Source organism: Enhydra lutris, unplaced genomic scaffold (genome assembly GCF_002288905.1).
Source record: "Enhydra lutris kenyoni isolate GAN:26980312 unplaced genomic scaffold, ASM228890v2 scaffoldscaffold58, whole genome shotgun sequence".
Lineage (NCBI taxonomy): Eukaryota > Metazoa > Chordata > Mammalia > Carnivora > Mustelidae > Enhydra > Enhydra lutris.
The window spans coordinates 3,777,934-3,783,463 of record NW_019154142.1 but is presented as its reverse complement, the minus strand read 5'-3'; positions in this window follow the sequence as shown (position 1 = coordinate 3,783,463).

The following is a 5,530-nucleotide window of genomic DNA, read 5'->3' as shown; positions in this document are numbered from 1 at the left end:
CTCTGTCTCCATGGCCTCACGTTCAGAGAAGTGGTTGGTTAAAGCTTTGTGATGAAGGCAGTAGAGAGTCCTAATTCAGGCTGGTGAGTGGTGGGTGACATCCAGGCCAGGGGCTCCTGTGGCAGAGCTGCTCCTGAGAGAGCACACCAGGGTTGTATAGTTCTCAGAGATCCAGAGGGAAGGGGAAAGTCCCTTCATAGCATCTGGGATAATTTTTATTTAAAATTGTGAGCCTATACCGCTTTGCCCAATAAAGTGAAATTTACTCCAGTGTTGGCAGTGACTATGTATGACTGTCCTATTTTCAGAAAATGATCTGCAGCTCATAAATTCTGCCAAAACATGAATAAAACTAAAATATCCCTAAGTGAACTTAAAATCATTCTGGAACAGAAACGCTCCCCAGTGAGATGAGATTTGCCTTTTTCTTTTTTTAAAAGTGAATCTTTGAAAATGAAATTTTGCTTCTTTTTTTTTCCTCTCCAGTTTTCTCAGTTAACTTTTTCAGCAGTTCAAGTGAAGAATCCATCTCCTTTTGGTTCCGGGGGAGAAGCTGTAGCAAGTTTAGCAAGTCCTTCAATTTGGATCCTATGTTTTAATCCCCACCACCTCCTGTCAGACACACACACACACACACACACACACACACACACACACACACACACACACACTCTCTTCTGGGGGAGCAGTTTTTGTGAGCCTCGGACTCCAGTGGGACCATGACATCTGCTGTGGACGCTCAGCAGCACAGCTGACATGTCTTTGAAAAGTAAATTGTTAGTGTCTCTTAGGGAACAGAGCAATTTCCTCTGTCCGTCAGAGACGAGCACTTGGATTCAGAGAGAGTACTTAGTTCTCATGGAAGTTAGCATCTGAAATAAGTGTCAGAAGCCAATCTCTTGACCTTGAAGCTGAGGTCAACCAGTCCTGGTCAGGGTCAGGAGCTTAAAAGAAAGGTTTTAATAGAGTTTAATGGGGTGAGGCTATTTCCAACTGAATCTTCAAAAGCCTTTCAGGCTGCAATTAGAATTTACCCTTTGCTTAAAAAAAATGACTCTACCCCTTCCACAGCCATTGATTCTTATTTATTGATACTACTTAATAAGTGGCATTAAAATAATACACTTAAAACAGTCGAATGTTCAATGTTTCTCTTTATTCCTTTCTCTTCCTGTTCCAGCCATACCAAAGGGTTTTAAATTTTCTGAACAAGCCATGTCATTTTGAGGTTGGCCTTAAACATGTTGTTTTCTCTTTTACTCTTCCCGTTTCCTTTGCCTCTCTGCCTGGCTAATTCCTCCTCAGCCTGCGAGTCCTGAGCTGTGTCCACCAGCATCTTTTGGGCTTGGTGGGGGCACCACTTGTGGGAGCTCCCCGAACCTCTGGGCTTACCCCCCCACATGTCACACTGCAGCTTGTCTGCTAGGACCATCCACCTCTGCACCAAAAGCTCTCTAGTGCTTGGCACATGCTGGGTACTCAATATTGTTGGATGAATGAATACATGAAGACTAGAGAAATGAACAAATATGTGAAGTGCTCGGCAATTGGTGGAAGTATAGTGTCTTTTCAGTGTTATTGTGCATCAGGATCTCTTGGAAGACTTGATAAAAATGAGAATTCTCAAGTTCTAACTGTAGGGATTTTGCATGAGACATGATGATATGTGTGGTAAGCTACAAATAATTTGTTACTGCTAGAGCATAAAACGTGAAACAGAAGGGGAGGTTGACAAGGCCAGAAGAATAGGCAGGAATAAGATTTGGAGGAAGTGCCAATGGGCTTGGGTTTCATTTGCAGTACAGGTTATGGAGAGTCAGCCAAGGGCTTTAAATATGATTGGATTCATGTCGTCTGTAGAAAGTACATTCAATACTGGTTCTCAATCTTGTCTGTGTCTTAGAATTATCTGGGTTATTTTAACAAATAAGCGATAAAGCCTCGGTCTATCCTGAGTGATTTGAATTTAATTGTTCTGAGGTATGGCTGGACTTTGGATGGTGTCAAAGCTTTCCAGGTGATTCTAATATAAAGTAAAAACTGAGAACTACCAAAGTAGAAGAGAAAATCTGTCCATACAATTTGGCAATCAACTCTCTTGTGACATCTCTTAAATTACAGTTGTGTTTTGAGGAAAAGCAAATTAAAAACCACATTGAAATATCACTGTACACTTAGCAAAATGGCTAAAATAAAAAATAGTAGTAGAACTAAATACTGGGGAGCATGCAGAGAAATCAGATCTCTAATACAAAGCTGGTGGGAACCTACGATAGTTTCATAAAAGCTAACCATGCAACTACCATACAGCCTGGTGTTTGTATTCCTGGGCATTTATCCCAGAGAAGTGGAAATGTAGGTTGACAAAAAAACTTGTACACAAATGTTCATAGCAACTTTAATTGCAATAGTCCCACATTGGAAACAATCCAAACGTCCTTTGATGGGTGAATAGTTATACAGATTTTGGTATGTCCATATGATGGAATACTACTCAGCAATAAAAAAGAACAAACTATTGACCCATGCAATAACTTGGATGGATCTCAAGGGCATTATGTTCAGTGACAAAAGCCAATTTCAAAAGGTTACATGCTATATGATTCTACTTATATAACATTCTTGAAATGACAAAACAATGGAAATAGAGAAAAGATGAGTTGTGCCAGAGGACAGAGATGGGAGTGGATGTGATTACAAAGGGGTAAACTTACGGAGTCCCTTTGTGATGATGGAATAGTTCTGTATCCTGATTATGGTGGTGGTTACACCAATCTATATAGGGGACTGAATTGCACAGAACTACATGTACACATAAGCACACAGCTGAGTGACAGGTTAAAAGTGGTGAAAGTTGAATAAAGTCTGTTGTCTAGGTAGGAGTACTAAAGTCATATAAGATGGCACATGGAAGTTGGGTGAAAGGTTCATGGGACTCTACGTTCTATGTTTGCAACTTCCTATTGTCTACTAGTATTTCAAACGAAAAATAAAAATTGTAGTTATGTATTGTTATTCATTAGTTGTATTATTTAAAATTCACGCATTTGTATTTTAATTCTTCAGGTAGACTGGAGATTTAAGTATAGTGACAGTGTCTCATAATTGCCCTACTTTAAGTCAATGTTATATAATTCAATACAAAGTCCATTTATTTCAATAAACATTTGAGGGCTTACTAGATATAAAATTAATAAGTTTTAGTCTGCTAACCATTAATATTATATTGTCCATCCTGCCCAGCATTGTGACGTGTACAGAGTGAGATCTCAAAATACAGTATCATTTGCTAGCCTTATTAATTTTTATGGTGATACGTGATAGACCTCTTATTTATATAAACACTACATTTTCTTTGTTTCCTTTCTCTGAAAAGATGGAACATAATGTCAGGAAAATACATTTTCCAAATTAATTTCTGTTCTTTAGGTTTCTAAGCCACAAGGACTAATGAAAATATTTATTTGAACCATACATATATTATATGTTTTAAGTTGCAAGTATATGGTCTTAGATCAAAAGGCATAATATATATTTCTATTCTTACCTTGAAATCAGGACAAAACAGCTTACTCTACCAAATGACATTCTTAGTCTTTTTTTTTTCTTTAATAATCACTAAGCTTAAATTTGTGGGGAGGAGTGCAATTTTCTTAATGTTTTATACTTGGTTCAACATTCCCAGACAGCAATTACAAGCCAAATATCATTTCAGTAAATGAGAAATTCTTGTTTTCATGTACTGATTGGCTTTATTACACATGAAGGTTAATTGGGAGGCTTTTGGAGCTTATCTGGGTAATGATGAACAGCTGCAACAGATTGTCCTCCCCCTACCCTACCTCGTTTTGACCGAACTGCACCCAAACAAAACCTCCTGCAAAGGGAACATGATTAAACCACACTGCAGATCCTGGTTGCAGTTGTATCTGAGTGAACATCGTAGAAAGCCAGAGGGAAACAGAAAGCATGAGAGGAAATGCTCAGTTTAGCAAAGATGGCGCCCCCCCCGCCCCTCCCCCCAGACCCCTGCAGCTATCAGATTTGACTCCTGGAGTTCCAAAGCACTGTGCTTAACTAGATCTTCATCCTGCAGGAGTAAGTGGTACCAGCCGTGGCAAAAATGGGCTTGGTAATACAGAGGAGCTCAATGGCGGATTTTTCTAACCTCAGTGTAAGAGCAACCCTGCTGATTTCAGTAGCTGAGAGAGAGGATGGCTCTGACTGCTTTGAAGAGCTTCTAGAGTACATTGCCTGTCTCATGAGCTCTTTAATAATAACAGCAACTGTGTTTGAGTGACTTGTCATGGGTTAAGCATTGTACTAAGTGTGTGAAACGTGTCGCCTCAGCTAATGCTCTCTGTAACCGTAGGTAGAATTATTACGTATATGTTAGAGATTATGCCTAGAGGACTTATGGAGCTTGTCTAGGGTCACAGAACCAGGGGTTGTTTGAGCCCGGGCTTAAGTTCAGGTCCATCCTTCCCTAGAGACTCACTCTTTTCCTCCTGGGTGCAGGTTAACAGATAATGCCATCCATGGAACTCATTCAGAGAATGAGTTGCCTGGTAAAGAATTTATTAGAGTGGTAGATATCTTCCCAGTTCAGTTAGCCATTGGCCAAGTCACCAAGGAGATAGCCAATACTCTCTCTGGTTATCTGTGTGTGTATTTGGGGCGCCCTGCTTTCCATTGTGTGGTATTGTGATACTGCAGTGTGTGTTAGGGAGTTAAAGTTTTCAGGTAAAAGAAACTTGCTTAGTGATAAAGGAAGAGTTAGTAACGCTTTGTTAGTAGTTAGTAACATCCATGGCAGATGGATATGTGCCATTGGTGCCCTCGCTTGCTGGTGGGGTTCTCCTCATCCAAGGTTCCTCTAGTCCACGCACTCCTGTTTGACCCTTTCTACACAGCTTGGTCCTGTCATGATCTTCATCTGAAGCATTAAGGGGCTTCATAAACAGCCTTTCATCTCACTGTCTGTTTTTAAAATGATTCCTTCTACCTCTTATCTTTTTAGTTTATGACAACAAGGAAGTTCGGTAACAGCTTCAGAGGCAGGTTTGGAATCAGACAGACCCAGGTTCAAATTCTAGTACAGGCACCTGTTGATACTTAGACACACATTTTGGTCAAGTCACTTAATTTCTCTGAGCTTCAGTTTTCTCATCTGTAAAATATGAGCAAGGACACGGTATTTTCGGGTTGCTGCAGGAATTACATGAGATGATTCATGTGAAGGCCTATTTCTGGCACAATGAAAGCATTCAAATGTTAGTCAAAAGTCATTATCAACAACAGTTCTTCATACCTGCTCTTCCCGTAATTTGGAATTCTTTTTTTTTTCTTCACTAATCTCTAAGCTTCCTTTGGCTCCAATGTACCATTTAGCAAACATGAAGACCATGCATGTGTAGTTCTGTGCAGTTTCAAAACTTACATTGCTCTGTATTCTAGCTGCCAAACACTGTAATAACCCCCACTTTCTTAATTTTTCTTCCTCTGATACATAATTTAGCACCTGTGTAAA